Raw genomic sequence first — 24,389 nt, forward strand, 5'->3', positions numbered from 1 at the left:
TTTCTCCCTTTGTCTGATACTTGCCACTCCTCTGCCTCTGTGTGTCATTTACCACCTCTGTCTGGCAGGTTGGCTAATCCTGTGTGTGCGCCCCTGGCTCACCACTCCCACACTGTCCTCTTCAGACTCATCCTGCACACAGCTGTACCAAATATTAAAGAAAAACTGTGCAGGTAAACATTGTACATCTACTTATTATCGTTACACTTTCCTCAGTCCTGATGAAGTGTTCTGGCTCAAAACGTTGACCATTCTTTTTCTCCTACTATTGCAGTTTGACCAGCTAAGTTCTTTCAGCAGGTTGTGTTACTCTTCAGTTTATGGGAACACTGTGGAAGGAGTAGGAATCTAAAAGATTAGTGGGAAAAAATAAGATTATTGAGGATGAATATATTTGCACAGCTGATAAAATGTAGCTCTCAAGATACAGTTCAAAATGACGAAAGCAATCAAACCAAGATATGCAGATGGAATGCAAATTTATTACCTCTTGGATGAATTAAAATATGAATGTTAAACATTTCCTTCAGGTGTTTTTAAATCATTTAAACATGTAGAAGATATTAGAAATTGTTCTTCAGGCTAGAGCAGTGGTTCTCAACCTTTTTCTTTCCACTCACATACCACTTTAAATAATCCCTATGCCATTGGTGCTCAGTGATTCGTAAGGGATTGCTTATGTGAGTGGGAAGGGAAGGTTGAGAACCACTGCTCTCGACCCAGTTGTAACTGAAATATTTTGCTGAGAAAAATTGTCATTGGCCCATTTCCTTTGGAGTTATGAAACCACGCACATAACGAGTCAATGAGGTACGATTAAAACAGTGGTTTTCAAACATTTTCTTCCCACTCACATTACCACCTTAAGCAATCCCTTACTAATCACAGAGCACCTATGGCTGATGGAATACTTAGTGGTATGTGAGTGGAAAGAAAAAGGTTGAGAATCACAGGAGGGTCAGGGGACAAAGCTGGAAGAGGGTATTTGATTTGGATGGTTATCCACGATCATACTGAAAAGTGGAGCATGCTTGGTGGGCTAAAAGGCTTTTCTCCTGCTCTTATTTATCAGGACTTGTTTATCTATCTGCAGACCCCTTTCTAGCTAATTTCTTTGAGAGAAGAAATCTAATGAGTGGAGAATATCATCAAATTCACAATTCCAAAGCAGCCAATTACAAAGAGAGGAAGCCAGCAAGCTGCACAGCAGCAATTATTGGACAACACTCCGCCGGTGGACACTCATGGACTCCTGAAGTGGAGCGTCCAAATGCTACCAGCCGAGTTATGTAGTTTCAATCTGGGTTCTTACCATTGTCGAGCTGACTTGCAACCAAGCCAATCAGTTTGCTGCAGTTTCCCAAAGCAGAGCATTCCACTAGACAACTAATTGGGAGTTCTCCCTCATTGTGTCCATTGAGGAAAATGGCCACAAAGGAGAACACTGTCTAATTCTTTCCCAAATGTTGGAGTGTATAATGTTATAACTGGATATTATATTTTATTTTCTATTATTATTCTTATTTTAATAGCCAAAACTGGTAATTTGATTAATGTTTAAAATCTTTAAACCAACAGTAGGCTAAACTGGGGGACAGCAGTTTTGTGACTGACCATGTTCTTCTCCTTGGTCACCCCTTCCTGTGATGACCTGGAACACTCTACCACTCTGCAGGGCATGCCACTGAGCCTGGAGCCAGCAGTTTTCACAAACTTTCATCATGAGGTGAGACAGGAATATGGGAATATCATCCAGAGATTGGACATGAATGTGGCCAGTTTCTTGCTGACCACAAAATCTGAGCCATTATCTTTCCACAGCTGGATCCTTATTATTAGATTTTTTTTTTTGTTACTGGCTGTACACAGTGTAATTTTTACAACAATTTTGTGTTACTGCCAGAATCCATTCCATGATGGGATAATATGCTAAGACCTCAGATTTATAGACCAATTCCCCAGCTAGATTACAGAACTTGCAGTCAGAGACTTTCTTATAAATTCTGAAATTTAAAAGTGTTTTGCTCCATCAAGGAAGCCCTTATAGGCAAATTTTGATGTAAACTAAAACTGATTTTTCCTCCCAAGGGGTTGCAGCAAGAATTTTTCTCTGTTTACTTAAGTATCTATTTCTATGGTCGAGCAGGGTTTTGTGCATAAGATTCACTTTGCATTAGAGTGCGGCAAAAATATCTTCAGCAGCCCTGAACTGTGATTATTTGAATTTAAATTGGAATTATTTGAATTTTTGCTGTTTCCAAATTGATCACAGTACTCATCCCTCAATGAGCTATTGAAATGTGAATCATTTTAAAACCTTCTTTGCTTGAGTTTTGAAACTCGGCAGAGATTTAAAACAATTGGTGTTTTTCCACTTTGAAAAAAAAGGTATTTGCATTTACAACTGTGCATACTTTTTGGAAGAAAGTAATTAATGTTGTTAACGTATGCAACCTGGGCTTCTCCCCCCCCCCCCCACTTTTTTTAGTTGGGCATCTACCTGTTTCTCGCTCTTCCTGATGAAGAGATTTGGCTCAAATTCCTTCCATGGATGCCGCCTGGCCCATTGAGTTCCTCTAGCATCTTGTGGGCTTTCTCACTGAACAGTTTTTGTTGCCTAAATTGTATGATAATTGTAATATAATTGTTGTTTGGTAAATTATGAATGTTTCAATCCAGTCTTCTTTGTCAGTAAAGGCCTGACCTTGAACAATCCCACTAAATTCATGGAATACTTCTTGACAACTGTTTTAACCCACCTTGACGTCATTTGAGTGATGTACATAATTTGTATTTCTCATTTAGACCCTGATCTTGTATTCAACTAGTGGGTTCCACCATGATGAGATTTTCATAAGTCTTGTGATTTTTTTTGTTTTGTTTATGCTAGTAAGCGGCTGAGGATACTCTATTTCCTTAGATATGATGACGTGAAGTTATTGTCATATACATAAGTACACTGTATAGATGCACTGAAATTCTTACTTGCTCCAAAATATGGTGCACATCATAACTTGGAGCAACTCATCAGAATAACATCAGTTCAGCTTGATTACGTTCAATTATACTTGGTTCCTGTGATAAACCTGGTGGAGGAACTCAGTAGGAGAAAAATAATTGTCGATATTTTGTGCCAGAAATTTTCATCAGAACTCTTCATCAATTCTTTTTCTCCCACTGATGCTGCTCGATTCACCGAGTTTCTCCAGCAGTTTTCTTGCTGCTCTAGATTCCATCATCTGCAGATCTCATATGTTCTCCATCATAAAAACTGGTGATGATATAGAAATTATTAAACGATGCAGCACATTAGCAGGTGAAATGTACTTATCTAAAATATAGTGCTTCATTTCCCTTCCACATTTTTAGTAGATTATTCTTTCAACCTGGTTTTAAAATGTCTTGTAGTATGCCTCAAAAACAGAAACGTGGATATTTAAGTTCTGATGTATTGGTACTGACAACTGCTTGGGATCCAATTATCTCCAAACTTTTTTTTCTTTGCCTGCTATTACAAGTAGTAGTCTACTATTTCTGCCTGTCATTTGTTTTTGGCAGAGATTTGAACAGTTGCCTGTTGATGAAGGGTCTTCAGTCTGAAATATTAGCTCTCTTTCTCTTCCCAAAGCTGGTGCCTGACCTGCTGAGTGTTTTCAGCAATTTTCATTTATGTAACGTTACAGGTTCATTACAGATGACTAAAATTAAATGTTGCAGGAAAACAGGATAGAACATTGCACTGTACAAGTATAGAATAAATACTTATTGACACTGTAATGCCATGCTTTATGTCCTGTTGTGGTCAATTCTTGGATTGGTCCAGGTCCTAATCTGCACTAATGGTTTAGATTCAAAACCAAATGTAGATGTGTCAGGTTGATGGGCAATAGTAATACAATGATGTTGATGCTGGAAATCATGGATATTTATCTGGTTAGTGTAATGTATGATGTACTTACAAACCAAGGTGTAATCACTGGTCTAATTGGGGGTTTTGATTAACGAAGCAGCGAGAAACTGTTCCCATGAGTCAGGATGTGGATAATTGGCAAAATATCCAAAGGAATAGAGTTTTATTTCTCTCTCTGTAACCATTATGACCTGAGCTGCAGTACTGAAACACTGGTAGAAACTGATGTAATTTTTAAAAGGAAATTGAGTAAATATTTTAAAAGAAGATTGGATAGCTATGCAGAAATATCAACAGAGTGAAGCTAATTGGTAACTCTTTAAAAAAAGATGGGTACAGCATTACAGTTGGTTGGATACGGGCAGTACTATGCAAGTATACTAATTAAATCGACAAAAAGACTTTGAAAGGATATGTTCATTGTCCAAACATAGTCAAAAGAGTGACCATTTCAAGTTTTTAGCATCGGACCAAAAGGTAACAAGTGACCAATTTGGATGCCAAGGTCCCATACAACATGCATGGTGAATTTGTTCTGCTTTAGCAAAAGTGCTTATGGAAAACATACATTCACCAGCAAGAATCCAGAAAAGAATGCACCAAGGTGGTGCTAAATGAAAAGAAGAGTTGATTTTTTTTATATATAAAAGCAGGAGGACATGAAGATTGTCTCATCTGGAAAGAGAACTGTTTGTATAGGACCTCACTGAAATATACAAATTAGTTATGAGTACAGAAAACATTAACTTAGAATCTATCAGTTTGCTCAGTTGGCACTACTAAAAGCGTGTTTTCCTGTTGGCCTATGATGGGCCATTGTACCCTTTACTTACTGGCCTGCCATTAGTCAGTCCCACGAAGCATGAAGCTGAAGGTATTGTATGTCATTGGATGGACTCCAGAGGGCCTTCTTCAGTAAGGGAAAGCAGGAAAAACCTGGGTTCATGGCCAAAGTGATCCATGGCTGGAAGGGTGGTTTTTGTATGGTAAGGAGAATTAAGGGTGAACAATGGAAAAAGTATTCAGTAAGAGGGGTGGCTGCTGGGGTGATGAATTTATTGAGGATCAGTATGTTGGATGGAGGGGGAGTGGGGATCAGTCGAGTTGGTGATCGAGAGTACAGGGTTAATAATAGGTTTGGTAGTCAGGAGTATAATCATTGGGGTTTGCCATTAGTACCAATGGGGAGTGCGTTGGTGACGTGAATTGGTAATTGGAAGCACAGTTGTATTGTGATTGAGTTACTGGGCTACCATCCAGAATTCTGGACCATTGATTCAGAGAGATGAATTCAAATCCTACAATGGTAGCTGGAGAAATAAGTTCACGTTAGCCTTGGTAACAATAAGCACAAAGCTATGTGTTCAAAATACCCATTTAGTTCACTTAGGTCTGCCATCCTAACCCAGCTTGGTCTTTACATGGCTCCATACACACTTAAGTCTCTACTTCATCTGCAGTTGAGGCAATTCAGAATCGATAAGAGATGCTGGTACTGCCAGTGACATTCAAAACCCAGAAGGGAATACATTTACAAAAAAAAAGTGGGGAAAAGTGGTCAGGATGATTTGGCAGATTGGCGGACAGGGATGCAATGAGTAGGGGGTCACGAACTCAGGGTAAGGAAAGCTCCAGGTGTGCAGGTAGGAAAGCAACAAGAGAGAGATGAGAAAGCACCTACTTCAGAGGGGACACACCAGTGTTTTTATTTTCTGATTTAGCCTCGAGACCTGCTTTGGCAGCGAATGCAGAGTTGACCATCACTGAACAGGTTTAGGTTCTTTCGTGCGTGAATGATCATCAGTGAATACCGCTGATGCAACCCGCATGAAGGTACTTCAATTAGGTTAAAGTCATGATTGACATTGGATTTTGTACCACAGATTTTTTTTTAATTGAGTGAAATAGAAGCAGAGGGCTGATTGAAAAGTAAATTTAAAACAGATTACGGTGGGGGGTGGGGGGGAGAGAAACCACGATATGCAAACCTTTAGAACACAGATCTCAAAGATGACTTTAGCATGGTCTGCCTGGTGACTTTTATGCCAGTGATGAAAGGCACAGACATTCAAAATTCTGCTGCATGTATATCCTACAGAGATCTTAGGCAAAAGACCCTGTGGATCAGATTTGGACAAATAGCACAGGGAAAGGCATTTTCTTTTTTGTGTGCTATTCTCCGACTAGAGAACAACTGCCAGAAAACGCATTGTTGTTGAACAGATTTTCTGGGTTAGATGTCAGACAGGCAACCTGGAAACAATTTGCCTTGCTATTGTTACAGGCAGGACCCCCAAGTGAAAATGGAGAAATAAACTAAACGAACAAATCCATGAAAATACAGTGAACACTGATGAATTGAATACATCCAGTGTTGAGTGAATGAAGCTAAAACACATCTTCCTCCACAGAAGTTCCTTCCATATTTCACCCTGAATGCAATCTCTTGGTATGAAACCGCATCATGACATTAAATTTGCAAGAGATATGGAACTATGCATTCTGGCAGTTCAAACAATAATCCAGTGAGAAGGTTCATATATTTTAACCCCAGTGCTGATTGACCAGTTGAAATGATTACAGTCTGTGCATCACTACTAGATTGGACCATACATCAGCAGAAGCACGATTGGTTTCCAATTCATGTTTCAGTCTTGCATGGAATTTATAGCAAAGTGACAATAACTGGGCTCATTAAGACACTCATGTAACACTTAAAAGATTTGCGGCATGGAAACACAGAGAGAGATCTGTCTTAAAGTGACAGTAGAAATAAATTCATGCCAAAAGAATCTATGGCATTCAGTGTTGAGGAAAAGTGCATATCTCATAAAATATGGGCATAATGTGAATTAAAAATGACCATTTTCTGAATTGCTGTGGGATTGAAAGACCCGCTTCTGGTTCCTGAAAGTTTGGAAACTGAAAATTATTTCCAAACATACTTAAACCTCAGTTGTTATGTTTATTTTCCATTCCTCAACAGACCTTTTGCAATTTATTTGTGCAAGTTTTTGAAGTATATCTGAAATTTTCAGATGACGTCTTGGATACAGACAAAAGGACTAAAGTTACTGCTTAGATTTTAAACAAAATCTAGGTAATTTTCCACGCATCTGGCAGATTTGAACAAGGTGTAAAAAAAATTCTGGGGATTGAAGTAGCGTTGAAAACTAGAAGGTATAGATTCGGGGTAAAGGTTTGGAGAAGAGGGTGGAACAGATGCTCTCACATTTGACCAAGTATAGAAACCTATAGACCAAGTTTCAGTTTATGGTTACAGTGGATACTCAAATGGCTTGCTTCTGTACTGTGCGACTAAGATTCCATGAATCTTAGAGACATGACACAGACAAAGAATAGCTAACACACAATATTCATTGGAACAAAGGGAACATTTCTTTTCAGGAAACCCAGAAATCACATCTTGGAACCCAAAGAGAGCATGCACTTTTTAACAATTTCCCACCTGGCTTGTCTACTTGTTGAATAACATATGCTTTAGAAAAAGAATGTCATAGAACTTTCAACATTACAGCCTTCAATGTTATGCTGACCTTTATATTCCTACCAAAAAATATCTAAACACTCCCTTCCTTGTAACCCGCTATTTTTCTTTCATCCATGTGCCTGTCTAAAAGTCCTTTAAATGCCCCCAATGTTTCAGCCTCCACCACCATCCCTGGCAAGGTATTCCAGGCACCCACAACTCTCTTTGTAAATCACTTACTCCTGATTTCTTCTGTTAACTTTCCTCCCTTCACTTTGTGGAGATATGCCCTGGTGTTTGCTATTGCCGCCCTGCGCAAAAGGCACTGACTGTCCACCTTTTCTATGTAGACCTCTATTAAGTTTCCTCTCATCCTTCTTTGCTCTAAAGAGAAAAGTTCCTGTTCTGCTAAACTTGCCTCATAAGACTTGTTTTCCCTTCCAGGCAACCTCCTGGTAAATCTCCTCTGCACCCTCTCCACAGCTTCCATATCCTTCCTATAATGAGGTGACCAGTACTCTAAGTATGGTCTCACCAGAGATTTGTAGAGTTGCAATATGAGCTTTTGACTCTTGAACTCAATCCCCTTATTAATGAAGCCCAGCATCCCTTAGGCCTTCTTAATTATCCTATCCACCTGCGCAGCCACCATGAGAGACCATGTTCAGGGTTTTTTTTTGTTCTTGTGATGAGGAGAAGGCAGGAGAGAACTAATGATGGGATCGAGACGCATTGAGCAGAGATCAGTGGGGAGGGGAATGGAAGCTGAATGAGGGCAGGGGATTGTGAGAGCTCAGTGATTCAGCTTTACTGCCAGCTCAGGTGCTGCAGGTGGACTGTTCAGGTAGATGGAGGAGGATGGGTGTGCAGTCTTTCCTGATTCCACAACTACTGGACCATATGCAATGCTAAAGAGGGTTTGGTTTACCAAGTTCATGTTTATTATCATCTGACTGTACATCTACAACCAGACAAAACATCATTTCTACAGACCATGGTACACCCACGTACATACACAATGCACAGCGCATAGTAATTACAAATATGGATCAAGATAACATTTAAAATTAATATTTATAAATATATACAGTATATAAAAGTGGGTGACACCATTAGCGTAATGCTATTACAGTGTCAGCATCCAGGGTTTGAATCCAGCACTGTCTAAGATGTTTGTATGTTCTCCCCTTGTCTGGATTTCCTCTGGGTGTTCCAGTTTCCTCCCATCCTTCAAAAACATATGGGGGTTGTAGATTAATTGGTATATTTGAGGGGCACAGGGTCATGTGCCAATACACCCTGTTACTGTGTTGTATGTCTAATTTTAAAAAAATCAATACAAATTGGGAATGATCTCACAGCCTGTAGGAAAAGCTATTTTCCAGCCTGGCAGAGCTGATTATGTTGCTCCTGTACCTCCTTCTGGATGGTAGTTGGTCAAAGAGCTTGTGTCCTAGATGGAAAGGGTTAGGGAGAAATGATCATGTGATGTGTTTATTGTCGTACACCAATGATCACTGGGAACAACACAAACCTCACACCCACTGCACTCAAGATCAGGATTGAATCAGGATCTATGTGGCACTGTGAGCCACAGGCACTACTTGCTGCGCTACTGCAGAACTGGAGATGGAAAAAGAATGATTCAACAGCACAGGAAATTGCAGATACTGAATAAGAATCTAACCCCACTCTGCTTCCACTCAAAACATCAACCATTCTTTTTTCCCCACTGAAGCTGCTTGATCCACCCAGGTTCATCCAGCAGATTGTGTTTAATTTTGCCCAGTTATTTATTGTTTGCGTTATTTCATCTCGGGCAAGGATTGCAGTCTCGCACGTCATTTTTGCTCGAGTTTCTGACCTATGTTAACTTCAACAGAACTGTCTATCAGGATAAGGTGCTAGCTTGGAACACGGATGTTACCTAATGGAGTGCTCTGTCCACACTGAAAAGAAAATGATATTGGCAGATGTTAAATGGGACTGGAGAGGAATGCCCTCAGTGACCCACCGTCTCAGCCTGACTCCAACTTTCAGTCCTTCAAAGTCAACAAAAATAGGGAAGTGCAGCTGAATGAAGTCATGATCTGGATACTGAAGATGACAATTATACCAAGAACACAATGAATAAATTATAAACTGGGACTGCTCCAAACTTCTCAGCTATTGATCTGTTTGTGGACTGTCAAAACTGTTTCTGTTCTTCACTATTCTCCTCCATGTCCTTGTTCAATTCAACCTAATGTGGGAGAAATTGTTCACATTTGGAACTGCAAAACTAAGTAAGAAGTGCTTTGCAATGTCACAAATACTTGTTGAAAATAATTGGTAATCGGGCAGTTTGCTGTGTGAAAAGCTTTGTAATGTCAGCAGTCACATAGGGATTGGTTTTTCTTATCACGCTCGCAATGGACTATTGATCTAGATATTTAGTCTAGTGATGGTAAGTCAGTGGACTGTATTGAACATTAATTGGTAAACTGCATGGCTGTGCAATACTTTAGAGCAGTGAGCCATCATTTTCAAATACTTTCCTTTCAAAAGAGCCACTAAAAAAGGTACAAATTCAGTTGGGCACACTAGGAAATAGTAGAGCAGGTCCAACAGAGCACTTTGCTTAACTGTTGAGTGAGTGGAATCTACAGTAAAGACAAGAAGTCCAGCCTGATCAATAGATATATAGTGTTCTACATAACATTTGGGACAAAGACACTTTTTTTCCCCCTTTATTTGTTCCTGTGCTCCACCATTTTAAATTTGTAGTCAAACAATTCACAAGTAATTAAAGTGCACATTCCAGATATTATTCAAGGATATTTGTATATATTTTGGTTTGATGGTGTAGAAATGGCAGCACTTTTTATACAAAGGCCCCTCATTTCAGGGCCCCATAATGTTTGGGACATTTGGCTTCACAGGTGTTTGTGAGTACTCAGGTAGGTTTAATTACTTCATTCTTCTTCTTTGGCTTGGCTTCGCGGACGAAGATTTATGGAGGGGGTAAATGTCCACGTCAGCTGCAGGCTCGTTTGTGGCTGACAAGTCCGATGCGGGACAGGCAGACACGGTTGCAGCGGTTGCAGGGGAAAATTGGTTGGTTGGGGTTGGGTGTTGGGTTTCTCCTCCTTTGCCTTTTGTCAGTGAGGTGGGCTCTGCGGTCTTCTTCAAAGGAGGTTGCTGCCCGCCAAACTGTGAGGTGCCAAGATGCACGGTTGGAGGCGATATCAGCCCACTGGCGGTGGTCAATGTGGCAGGCACCAAGAGATTTCTTTAGGCAGTCCTTGTACCTCTTCTTTGGTGCACCTCTGTCACGGTGGCCAGTGGAGAGCTCGCCATATAACACAATCTTGGGAAGGCGATGGTCCTCCATTCTGGAGACGTGACCCACCCAGCACAGCTGGATCTTGAGCTGGGTTTGCTTCTAAGCTTTTGATCACCTATGGAATCTATAGTTGCCATTTTTCAGCATAAGGACCAGAGTTGTGCTAATGAAAGCCAAATAAACCATTATGAGGCTGAAAAAAAACAAGAATAACACAGTAAGGACATCATCCAAACCTTCAGATGACCAAAATCAACTGTTGGACATCAAGGGTCTAGAATTCCAAGGAAGATCTCCACTGCTGATGACAGAATAATTCTCTCATCATAAAGAAAAATCCCCAAATGAGTGTCCGACAGATCAGAAACACTCTTCAGGACACAGGTGTGGATGTGTCCATGACGACCGTCTGCAGAAGACTTCATGAACCGAAATACAGAGCCCACACTGCAAGATGCAAACCACTCGTTAGCTACAGAAACAGGATGGCCAGATGACGGTTTGCCAAGAAGCATTTAAAAGAGCCTGCAGAGTTCTGCAAAAATATCCTGTGGACAGATAAGACCAAGATTAAACTGTATCAGAGTGATGGCAAGAGTAAAGTGTGGAAGCACAAAGGGACTGCCCAACATCCAAAACATAGCACTTATTTGCATTGACAAACTGCCTCCTGAGGAGTTTTTCTGATCTGTCAGACTTGTGTTTGGGGACTTTTCTTCATTATAATGAGAATTCTATTGTCATCAGCTATGGAGGTCTTCCTTGGAATACCAGTCCCTTTGCGATTACTGAGCTCACCAGTGCACTCTTTCTTCTTAATGAGGTTCCAAACCATTGTGTTTGGACAATGCCTCTCACTGTGTTATTTTTACTTTTCTACCTCACTGGCTTCTTTGGCACAATTCTGGTCCTCGTGGTGAAAAATTGCAACTACAGGCTCCAAAGGTCATCGAAACCTTAGAAGCAAGCCCAGCTCTCTTATACCTGCAATGTCCCAAATATTATGGTGCCCTAAAATGAGGGGACAATGTCTAAAAAGTGCTGTAATTTCTACATGGTCAAACCAAAATGTTTACAAATAACCTTGAATAAAATCTGGAATGTGCATTTTAATTACATGTGAAATGTTTGATTACAAAGTTAAAACTGTGGAGCAAAGGGGCAAATAAATGAAAAAAGTAAGTATCTTTGGAGGGCACTGTGTATGCAAGTTTTCAAATCTTGCACTTTTTTTCAAGAAGTTACCAAACTAGTCTCCATCTGTTCAAATGGGAAAACAAACTATTTCTTTGCATTTGGGCCACATGGTGAACTGTCAATATGAAGAACTAAAATTTAGCTACAGTTCCCTCCTTAATAACTGGAACAATGCCTTTACTGAGATTTCAGATTAATGCAATCAGGGTTCATAAATTTTATATCTCAAAAATCAGGGTTCCCTATTCCTGTTGTCTTATCATTAATTCTGACCAGAACATACTAAATCCATACTTTAAAATTTCTCCTTTGAAGGCTTCCCACTTATCTGACACCTTTGCTGGGAAAACAACCTGCACCAATCCACACTTGTCAGAACCATTCTGATATTATCCAAAATTGGCCTTTCTCCGATTTAGAATCTTACCCTGAGGACCAGACCTATTATTTTCCATAATTATCTTGAAACTGACAGGCACAGTATGAAACATGCAATTCAAGTAAGCTCAAGATTGTATTGTCCTAATCGTGTCAGCCATCTCCCATGAGTTTCCTGCGGCTTTGTTTGAAAGTTCTTTAAAAGGCAATCAAGTTCACGAAGTACAAGATGAAGCAAGCCTATGTTTGTCATGTGTCTTGTGTGGTTGGGATCGCGGGGATGAGCACTGTGAGGTACACATCAATGGAAAGATATACCAGTTTAGTGGATAAACTTCAAGATTTTCACAGAGCCTTGTTAAGCAGCAAGATGTTAGTAAACTCACAGTACTGTCTTTCAAATAGAAATGTTCCCTTCATACATATTGTTAGAATTATTCAGCTTGTCAAAGTCACCCAGAGACTGAATTATGATCATGCCATTGTTGACTGTCTGTTGAAGCTTAGTCAGCAAATAATGGATTTTTTTTAAAAAAACACTTTTTGAAATGTCAGCCCACAACCTGAGAAATGAGATGACACGAGGCACTGCTGTAAACCTCTGACCATTCATTATCTGAGAAACAAAGATGATGTTACCTAGGGAGGAAGGGTGTGGAGACAGGGAAAAGGATTCACATGTGCTCTTTCTGACTGCCATGAATGTTTGCTTCTCTTCCACCTGTATCTTGTGCAGTGGAGCCTCCTCCTCTCCCCTCTCACTGTATGTCAGGGGTAAACCTTCTGCATCCTCTCTTCCTCTTCTTCTCCTTTGGATTTTGTGGCAGTATGGATTTAAACTGCATGGCAAAAGCCCTTCTGTTCAACTTGTCCATGCTGTCCAAGGTGCCTTCCTGAATTGGTCACTGTTTGTCGCCATTGCTCCTATCTATGAACCTGTCAAATGTCTTTTAAATATTGTTATTGTACTTCCCTCTACCACATTGTCTGGTAGATCATTCCATATACCCACCACTCTGTATGAAAAATGTCAAGTCCCTGGTATGGTTGGTGTAGCAGTTAGCACCAGCTATTTGGACCAGTGTTTGAACCCTGCGCTCTGTAAGGAGTTTGTACATTCACGCCGTATCTCTGTGGGTTTTCCCCAGGGGCTCCGGTTTCCTCCTACCGTTCGAAATGTACTGGGGAGTGTAGGTTAATTGGGTGGCACGGACTCATAGGCAGAAATGGCCTGTTAATTTTAAAAATATTTCACCTCCCTCCTCAAACAATCCTCTTTAGTATTAAGTAGAGGAGACCATAGATGCTAGAAAACTGAGGCAACAGATGAAATGCTGGGGGATCTTAACAGGTCAGGCAGCAACTGTGGAAAATGGTCGATAATTTAGGGTGAAATCCTTCATCAGGAATAGCAAGAAATGGGCAGATACCAGATGAAAGTCGCCTTGGAACCATTTTCAAGCATCTGCCAATTTCTTTCTATCCCCTTTGAAGGGGTTCAGTCTGAAACATTGGCCACCTTTTGCCTTCCATACACACTGCCTGTCTCAATGAGTTCTTCCAGCATTTTTTGTGCTTCTCTTTAATTTTAGACTTCACTGCCCTGGGAGGAAATAAAACCTGACAATCCAACTTATCGGTACCCAACATGATTTTATAAACCTCAGTAGGGTGATCCTCACCCTCAAATGAGAAGGATGGACACACAAGTCCTTGCCAGTGCCATTTCTCTAATCACCACCAGCCCGATATCATCTTCCCTTGTCCTTCTGTTTCAAAAATACAGATGGAGGACCAAACTAGAATGGTTTGTTGGCAGAATCACAATGGCAATAAAGGAGGGAGATAGATCAGCTCGTTGAATGGTGTAAAGACAACAACTTTGTGCTCAACATTAGCAAAACCAAAGGGGATGATTGTGGACTTCAGGTGGAAGTTAGGAGAACAAGATGCTATATTCTTCGAGGGCTCGGTAGAGAAAAGGGTCAAGAACTTTAAATTCCTTGATGTCAACATCTCTGAGGATTTGATGCAATCACAAAGGCTCACCAGTGACTATGCTTTGTGAGGTGTCTGAGGAGATTCAGTATGTCACCGAAAACTCTCAAACTTCTACACGTGCGCTGTGGAGTACATTCTGGCTGGTTGCATCACTGTCAAGTAATGGAGGTGCCAAATCACAGGCACCAAACTTCACTCTATCAAGGACATCTACATGAGGTGATGTCTTAAAAAAGCAGCCTCTATCCTCAAAGACCCCACCACCCAGGCCATGACCTCTTCACTGCTACCATTAGGAAAAGGTACAGGAACTAAAAGACACCGAACAATCAATGATCCAAAGACACTGCCTTACTTTTCGTGCACTATTATTTTTATTTTTTATAGTAAAGTCATGAGATAGTTATGATATGTATGTTTGCACTACATTGTTGCTGTAAAACACCAAATTTCATGGCAATAAAATCTGATGTCGTATTTTTTAATAATTTTTTTTGAAAAACCAAACATGGAGTCAATTACAAAGTTAAAAATGCAAGTGCAAAAGTATATTCAGTATTTTCTTCATGATGGTATTAACTCAAATACCTCAACCCCCACCCCCCAAAAAAATCCCAAAGGAAAAACAAATGAATGAAAGTATAGAAAAACAAGATAATAAAGAAAGAAAAAAGGAAAACAGAGCGGATTTCTGAAAGTGACACACTCCACGGATCACAGATTCATATTCTATTTAATCTTCTTTGGAGAAGATCAATGCTGGGCTCATTTAAAGATTTACACCTAATTTTTGTAAATATGGTTGCAAAATTTGTAAACATTTCTCAAGTTGTAGATAATCTTCTCCAGAGGAATATAACTATCTCTGTGTTCCAATGGGCCTTCTTAGATGTGAATCAGACTTCCATGCAACAGCTGCACATTTTCTGGCCACTGCCAGCTCAATTTTGACAAAGTCTCTTTGATATTTGGGTCTTATCCCTGAAATGTTCTTTAATAAAAATAATTCTGGGGTTTTATGGAAATTGTGTTCCTGTAATCTGGGTTAAAATTTTTCCTAAAGCTATACAAAAAGGACATGACCAGATTGAATGTATCACATCTAAACCATTGATCTGAAAGGTTTGAATTTATTCTGTTTAATTTCTGTGGTGTGAGATATAATTAAAGCAAAAAAAATTATGTTGTACCAACCCATATTAGTCTTACTATCCTGACATCATTCAGACCAGATTTATTTGTCAATTCTTACATCCAAGTCTGATTCCCATCCTGGCCTGGATTTATGAACCCTCTGTTTGGGGCTTCCCATTTGAAGACAGAGATACATTGCTGAAGTAAATTATTTTGTATTTCCCTTTTGAATCAGCGACTCTAAATCTGATGTCATGTTGAATTCCAAAGCATCTAGCTCCCTAGACAACAGTGGTACAGCAAATATAACTACTGTCTCACAGCTCCTGCTACCCCAGTTCAAGCCTGTCTGCCAGGGCTGTCTGTGTGTATTCTCACTGTGACTGAACAGACTTTCTCTAGCAGCTCCTGTTTCCTCCCACATCTGCAAGACGTGAAAGGAGGTAAATTGCCCCTCATGTACAGGCAAATGGTGGAGTCTGGGGAGAGTGGATGGAAATGGTGGGGGGGGGGGGGGAAGAATAAAACAGGATTAATATAAATTAAAATGGGTGCTTGATAGTCAGTGTGGACTCAGCATGCTGGAGGGCCAGTTTCCATGCTACGTGACTCCATGGACATTCTCTTCCCTCTACCAGCTCAGCCCTACTTCATAAGCCTTATACTTCATAAGCCTCCGATTAGAGCAATGAAGATTTTCCCCTTTAACACTGCCTCTTTTGGCTCTTTGCTGACAAGTTAATTTTCTTTTAATTATTTACTGAAAAAGAGCAACTAGGAGATAGTAATCATACAATTATCTCAACACTCTGTAAAGAGCAATTCAGACTTTTGTGATAATATCTACAACTGTTTTGAGTGATCAATAATATCATCTTATATCCTGCACAAAAGCTGGGTTCGAAAACACTTGCATGCCTTGCACACCAGGCTAAGCAGGCAATTAAATCATGTCGACCTGGAAATTCATCAAAATGGTGCAAAAATTAAAAAAAATGGGACTGGAAGAGAGTGAACATGGATTATGACTTATGGTTGTGGATTTATAGTATGTCTTAATGCATAGCAAAAGATGCTACCATGTTTTGATTGTTACGTGGTTGTTTCATGCAGAATGTTCAGTGCTGATATCAATGATTTCATTATGAAATTTCCCGATCCATTTGGAACTATAATACGGATGAATCACGTGGAGGTAAACAATCTCTGCACCATAAAAGCACGTCCTCTGGCAGATCTCAAGAGGTGGTAGTTGGAGCAGGACAGAGGTTCACCATGCAGAACTCTGGATCTGAACAACACAAGACCATTCTGAGCAGTTCTGAAATGAAGATCACTTTTTGTTTGTAGCAGGGTGCAGGCTATCGTCAAAGTCCCGCCGAACCTCCAGCAGGGCCAGGAGTGGGCAGAAGGGAAGCCTCCTTCATCAATGAGGCCAAAGGTAAAAAGGGTTCCTGGCAGGGTGTGTCTTTTGGTTAATAAGAGCAACCTTACTAGCTTCACCTGCTGAAGTAGTAAGGATTTCTGAAGGCAGTGTTGGCAGAGACGTGCTGCTCATGTAGGCAGAACTCTAGCCACACAAATTTGGCATGGTCTGTCGGAAGATTTTGCAGCTCAGGCCGTGCCAAATTTTGCTGAACACTGGTGAACACCACATGTTCCTTGAGGAAAGTTAATTTAATCAAATTGGTTTTTCTCTTCCCAGTTCTAGCAATGTTAACCCTGTTTCTCTTTGCACGGATGCTGCCTGACTTATTGACCGCTTCTCACAAATTCTGCTTTTACCTTAAATTTCAGTATCTGCAATTTATTTTTAATTTACTCTTTATTTATAGCTGTGAAAGTGTCGTGGGTCTAATAAACTCCAGAGAAATTGAATTGTTTGCTCTCAGAGCTGAGGTCAGTTTGTAATAGAAGTTTTTTTTAAAAAAAAAATGGAATTTGTGTTATCCTCTGTGAGTAACTTTCAAGCACACTGAAGATGCTGTTTGTTATCCCTGATTTAGAACCAAACGTCCCACATGTTTGCCAATATGATGAATTAACATCACATTTCACTGCAGTCCAACATGTGACAACACTACAGATACAGCAACTCATGGAGATTGCAAATGCAACGAAAGTCTTGAATATTTAATCCCTACAATAAACTCTCCAAGTCATTCATTTTCACAGTATGTTTTCCCTTTCCTTTGAGCTCATAATATTGGAGTCACATCCCTAAAAGTAATGTTATACTATATTGTGTTTCTTCTCCACATGTTCTGCAGGCACATTTAGAAGATAACTCCTTGCTGCCATCAGTGGTGGATATTTTCTTCTTTCTTTGGCTTGGCTTCGCGGACGAAGATTTATGGAGGGGGTAAAAAGTCCACGTCAGCTGCGGGCTTGTTTGTGGCTGACAAGTCCGATGCGGGACAGGCAGACACGGTTGCAGCGGTTTCAGGGGAAAATTGGTTGGTTGGGGTTGGGTGTTGGGTTTTTCCTCCTTTGCCTTTTGTCAGTGAGGTGGGCTCTGCGGTCTTCTTCAAAGGAGGTTGCTGCCTGCCGAACTGTGAGGCGCCAAGATGCACGGTTTGAGGCGATATCAGCCCACTGGCGGTGGTCAATGTGGCAGGCACCAAGAGATTTCTTTATGCAGTCCTTGTACCTCTTCTTTGGTGCACCTCTGTCACGGTGGCCAGTGGAGAGCTCGCCATATAACACGATCTTGGGAAGGTGATGGTCCTCCATTCTGGAGATGTGACCTGCCCAGCGCAGCTGGATCTTCAGCAGCGTGGACTCGATGCTGTCGACCTCTGCCATCTCGAGTACTTCGACGTTAGGGATGAAAGCGCTCCAATGGATGTTGAGGATGGAGCGGAGACAACGCTGGTGGAAGCGTAGGGTGTTTATACCTTAGAAATCCCCAAATCCAAACACATTTGGCAAAACATTTTCATGCCATAGGAAGACTGTCTGGACAGACATCCCATTATGAGTCTAGGGAACAGCAGGTGAGGTATCATCTAGCTCTGGATTCCATAAACAACGGTTTGGAGAAACTCTGACAAACACCTGCACCTCCCAGGACTTCTACAATCCTGCAGGACTCCTAAACTTCTCAATCTTTACACCAGGAAATACCAGAGTTCCATATGAAGCTGCCAGCAGTTCTCATGAAGGAAAAATACAGTTAAACAAGAAAACATGCAGATAGATGCCAGGGTCAAGTGCAGTACACAAATGTGCTGGAGAAACTCTCAGTAGGTCAAGCAGCATCCATAGGAAGCAAAGGGTAACCAACATGAGCCTTTCATCATTAGTAAGATAAAGCTGGGTAGCTGCCTGAATAAAATGAGGAGACAAGGGAGGAAGGGGAAAGGGGAGAAGCCTAGTATGGTAAAGTGGTAATGGGTGTAGACAGGTGGGAGGGGAGAAGAGGAAAAATAAACTGCTGTGGGAGAGGCAGAGAGCTACAAAGGATAGCTTTGATAGGATGGGAACATGGAGGAAAAGATATAGAGGGATATTATTGGTGCTTGTCAAATGAAAGAGGCTTATTTTAATAATTATTCAGCAACTTTTTAGGCTTACGATCTGAATTTGATTGATATTCACTTTTTTATTGCTCCATCTAAATTTTTCAAAAGGCTCGTTTTATGCTTTATTTAAGTTGTGGCTATAAACCTAATATTCAATTGAGCACCACAGAAGCTAAAAACGATTTTATACCAGTAAAATTATTTTAGTATTTTTGTTCACTGACTGCTAAATAATGATCAAATAGAAATGAATTTCTACAACTTGAATCCAGCTCAACACAGAACCACATACACCAGCATTAATAATTGCTTCATTTTATTTAGAGAACTGGTAATGATGACTGATGTGAGGAACAGAGTATATTACTGGCGCTTTTGAAATGTGATCTCATACTAAATGTACTGTAGGAAGGCATTTACAGAGCATTCTCCTGTCTGAACGACTGTTCACTAAAGAAACTGATTAATTTCTTGATATTTCAGCCCAGATTAACCTATTTGTAAGGAAATGGGATTTGTGTTGTTGAGCAAAAAGGTTAGTATGGGCACAGTGAGCTGAAGGGCCTCTTTCTGATGACGATTCCATTAATATTTTAATGTGAAATTTCACAGGGAATTCCAGTAGGGTTTAAAACGCATGCATCATCTTGAATATCTTCGCCGAGACTAAGAACACAGCCGGAGAGAAAATGTGCAAGTCCTTTATGTCTTGTATATTCTGAAACTTCTTTCTATAGAGCGCAGAAATGCACCCCTCGAACCATCAGCTAGCCATTAGTAGAGGTCCATGGCCATTCATGTTTCCAGTGTTCTGCAGTGACAAGTTATGGCTGAATGGTGATTTGGTGCAGAAGGGATTAAATGGAATGGATGAACAGGAATGGGGAGACACAGTGAAGCTGCTGGACTGAGCTGCTGTGTGAAACTCCAGCTACCTGGGTTCAATCCTGACTTCCAGTTCTCCATGTGTGAAGTTTTCATATTCTTGCTGGATAGTTTGGGTTCCACACCCCATTTCCTCTCACATCCCAAAGACATGTGGGTTGGTAGGTTAATTGGCCACTATAACTTTCCCCTAATTTACCATAGAACACTACAACTTAGAAACAGGCCTTTTGCCCCCTTGAGTGTGTGCTGAACTATTATTCTGCCTTGTCCCATTGACCTGCACCTGGAACATAGTCCTCCATTGCCCTCCCATCCTTATACCTGTCCAAATTTTTCTTGAAAGCAAAAAAACAATCAAGCCTGCATTCACCATTTCAGCTGGCCGCTCATTCCACACTCTCAGCACTGTGCAAGTTACCAGTAATGTTCCCTTATACCCATGTCCTCTAGTTCTTGTCTCACCTAATCTCAATGGAAAAAGCCTGCTTACATTTACTCTATCTGAACCCCTCATATGTAGAAGGAATCCGGGAGCAATGCAGAGAGTAGTTTAAAATTAGGGTAAATGGTTGCTTGAAGACCATTGTGGGCTGAAGGGCCTGTTTCTATGCTCAAGGCCCTATGCCAGTTGGAATACAAGCTTTTGCAGGTCCTCAAGCTCACAGCTCAGGATAATTGAGTTTGGAAGTAACAATGGTATCAGGGATGGGTTGAGCAAAGGTTGCACTGACAGAGCTGGAAATCAGTCATATTATGAAGAAATAAAGTCTTGCAAGGGCATCTAGATCACTCTGAATCATGATTATGTAGAGAATCATCTGGAATGATAGGTTTCAAGAGTTGGAAGGCAGAAATCTGAGCTGTTTTACTTGAAGAATAACACTTAAAAAGAACTCACAGGCAAAGCAATGCCACTTAAGTCATCTTGTTTACCAGCTGCTCTCTCATGCCAATAAAATGCAGAAAGCAATTCTCTCCTGGTGCTCTGTGTAATTGTTCTGAATGACACCTCAGAATCAAAACATATTTAGCCTCAAAACGTATAATTTTCTCCTCGTGTTTCATCATTTTGAAAACTTAAACCCCCATCGTAGCCTCAGCTGCTTCTCAAGGTCTCAGGGAGCACAGAGACAGTGCATTGTCAAAGCCACCAGGCTTATTCGAAAATTGTCCTCCTTTAATCTCAGTAATCATATCTGCAGCAAAATAGTCTGAAGGAAACAGTCACTCAAGAAAATTCTTTCCTGCAACAGAAGTGGATAATATTTTTGCACAAGGTTAATTGGATTGTTAAGTTGTTAGCTCTGTGATTTACTTTTTAATAAGAAGAGTAAAATCAAACTGCCAAGAGCCTTTTGGATAGCATTCTGTCCTAATTCTGACGTACTTCAACTAAATTATCCATGTAAAATGGCCATAATATACTTTAGATGAAGTGAGGGTATTCATAGGGAAATAACCACAGCCAACCCAGCACGGTACGATGATGGCCACAATCCATCACCACAGGTGTGGGTTAAAGGACTACCATCTTAAGAACAGGTTTACTGATAATTATTACAATATCTATTTAAAATATAACATGTTGGCTCCATCTATTGGCTGTGTGGATCATCAGTACGTCTTGCCTCACTGAGATCTGGGGCGGAACGGTTAGCGTAGCTGTTAGCTTAATCCCATTACAGTGCCATCAACCTGGCTTTGAATCGGCACTGTCTGTAAAGAGTTTGTACTTTCTCCCTGTGCTGCCTGGGTTTCCTTCAGGTTCTCCGGTTTTGTCCCATTCTAAAACATAGGACTTGTAAGGTTAATTGTGGCGACACAGACTCATGGGCCGGAAGGGTCTGTTACCATGCTGTATGTCTATATTTAAACTGGCATTTAGACTTAGACTCAAGTAATAAAATGGATCTATTGCATTAATTTGATCTCCAACTACTACTTGTGGTAGCAGTGCAATAATCTGGTTCTACAAATAAGTAAACTGTCTGCTCAATTCTATAGTGCCAACAACATTACTTAGAATGATTTCCTAAATAAATTACATATACAGTAACTGAAACACAGTTCATAGTAATTACACAGAAATTGGCCATTCAATGCAACCATTGCATGTTAGCTTTTAGTTGGCTGAATCCATGGCCAGATGACCTACTCCTGCTACTTCTCATGTCCCTATGCTTCATGAGTCTCCTCCCATCTTTCCACCTTTACATCTATCAGTGCAATCCACTATTCCTCATCTGCTTGCCGAACTTCCTCTTAAATATATTTATTCTTCTCAAACACCTGCCCATCTCCTCTCTGGGCAGTTCTGTCTGAATTCCCAATTGACATTCCTTGGTGATCATCTTGTATTCAACACCTCCCATTATATTCTTAATCTTAAGTCAATGTTTTTTCTGCATCCACTTTTTAAAAGCCATTCTTTGGACATCTTTAATTCTCCCCCTCAACCCTTTATTCCCTCAAGAGAATGTCTAAAAATAACCACACAGCAGGGAAACCAGAGATCACATTGCCTCCTGATGATGACACTGTGCAGGATTCTAACTTGACCACTTTTTTTTGTACCCAATATTCCCATAAAAGAAATTAGATTACATCTCATAAAATATGCCACAAATTTTGCAGAAAGGCTGCAGGTAATTGCAAATTTAACCCTTAGCATTCAAGCTGATCTTTAGTAGATCAAGAATTTAACATGATCCAAGTGGTGGTCTGTACAATCCTGCTTGTGAACATTTTAGGCTTCATGTACAATGTTAGAAATATTGCTCCATGGCAGTTCCAGTGGGTAAGGGAGGCCTGAAGCTGCCTCATCTAAAATAAGCATTCTCTTACTAACTTAAACCAAAGACTGCTTGAAAGTGAAATGTGCAACCACTACAAGGCATCCCTGCCTCCATTCAACTTCATAACAACTCAGAATTGGCCCAGCGTATCCCATTATCAATTGTTCACAGCAATTCTTTTCAGAATGTGGCTCCCATCTGGGGATAGTTTATGTTTGAGCTGAATCTCATGTAATTATAATTAATCATTAATTAAGATCCGTGTTTTAAGAGCTTAATAAAAACTTAATACATTTATAAAGTTATTTTAAAGGGATTGTAAATGGGATTACAAAATATTGATTGCTGTCCAGAAAAGTTGAGGCTCATCATTTCATTGGGATTTTTTCATATTTAAAAGGTTTTGTAGTTACACTTATAATGTTCATGTTTGGAGTGGAGTTGTTTGTTCCTGATATGGTTCTATGCTATAAATCTAACTTTCCTGCACCAGATAAGTACACCATCTTGAAAACCTTGTCCACAATTGCTAAGGGCTTTAGAAATATGGCAAAATAGGCACAGGGGTCGGCCATTTGGTCCTTCAAACCAACACCACCATTCAATGTGATCATGCCTGACCAGTACCTGGTTCCTGCCTTCTCTCCATACCCCTTGATCCCCTTAGCCATAAGAGCCAAATCTAACCTACTCTTAAATATTGACAAGGAACTGGCCTCAACTACTTCCTGTGGCAAAGAATTCCACAGATCCACCACCCTCTGAGAGAAGAATTTTTTTCTCATCTCAGTCCTAAAAACATTCCCCTTATCCTTAAACTGTGACCCCTGGTTCTGGTTCTTCCCAGCATTGGAAACAACCTACCTGCATCTAGTCTATCTAAACCCTTAAGAATTTTATGTTTCTATAAGATCCCCCCTCAATCTTTGTTCATCCTAGTATAAATTGCTGCTTCAATTCTATGATTTCAATAGACATGGAAAATGATTTTGCCTGCATTAAAATTCACTTTTGCTAAAGATGTTCCTTTGCGAGGCTGCCAGACCCCCTTTCTACCATAATGACTTCACACTGTTCAGGAATAACCTGGAGTTCTTTCTTGTAAGCTCATTACCTCATTCAAACTTGCACAACGTTGTCAGATATAAAAATGACCTCACTCAAACTCGCACAACATTGTCAGATATAAAAATGACCTCACTCAAACTCGCACAACATTGTCAGATATAGAAATGACCTCACTCAAACTCGCACAACGTTGTCAGATATAGAAATGACCTCACTCAAACTCGCACAACGTTGTCAGATTATAGAAATGACCTCACTCAAACTTGCACAATGTTGTCGGATATAGAAATGAAAGCTGATGGCATAACAGCAAATGGACTGTTAACATCCAAAAGGAAAATGTACATTGATTAGATTAGGTTGATTTTAAGTAGTTTTTAAAAATATATGGTCTAAGTAAGAGGTGTCAAACAGACACTGATATGTTTCAGATACAGTATTTATAGTCCAACTTGTCCAAAATGGCATTGAATATTGAAGTTATTCCAAGTTTTATATTTCATATGGAAACTAATTATTGGTTTAAAGCACTGGTTCTCAACCTTTTTCTTCCCACACACACATATCACCTGAAGTAAACCCTTACTAATCACAGAGCACCTATGGCATAGGGATTGCTCAAGGTGATGTGAGTGGAAAATGTTCAAAAACCACTGTTTTGAAGCAAAGTTCACTCGTG

At 40.2% G+C, this 24,389-nt stretch overlaps 1 protein-coding gene and 1 long non-coding RNA gene across 3 annotated transcripts in view; one reads left to right on the plus strand and one right to left on the minus strand.

Annotated features, from left to right (window-relative positions):
- The window catches only part of LOC138762399 (serine/arginine repetitive matrix protein 4-like), a 302,092-nt gene that overhangs the window by 149,684 nt on the left and 128,019 nt on the right, over positions 1 to 24,389 (minus strand). The window lies entirely within an intron of this gene.
- The window catches only part of LOC138761265 (uncharacterized), a 40,259-nt gene that overhangs the window by 5,306 nt on the left and 10,564 nt on the right, over positions 1 to 24,389 (plus strand). Inside the window, exons 2-4 of one of the 2 annotated variants that reach the window (XR_011356225.1) lie at positions 1,579 to 1,726; positions 17,271 to 17,334; positions 17,442 to 17,571. This is a non-coding gene — a long non-coding RNA (uncharacterized lncRNA). Of the gene's footprint in view, positions 1 to 1,578; positions 1,727 to 16,785; positions 16,877 to 17,270; positions 17,335 to 17,441; positions 17,572 to 24,389 lie in introns of those variants that run through there. The other variant, XR_011356224.1, reaches the window with a different exon arrangement.

This window comes from Narcine bancroftii, chromosome 4 (assembly GCF_036971445.1).
Source record: "Narcine bancroftii isolate sNarBan1 chromosome 4, sNarBan1.hap1, whole genome shotgun sequence".
NCBI classification, from domain to species: domain Eukaryota; kingdom Metazoa; phylum Chordata; class Chondrichthyes; order Torpediniformes; family Narcinidae; genus Narcine; species Narcine bancroftii.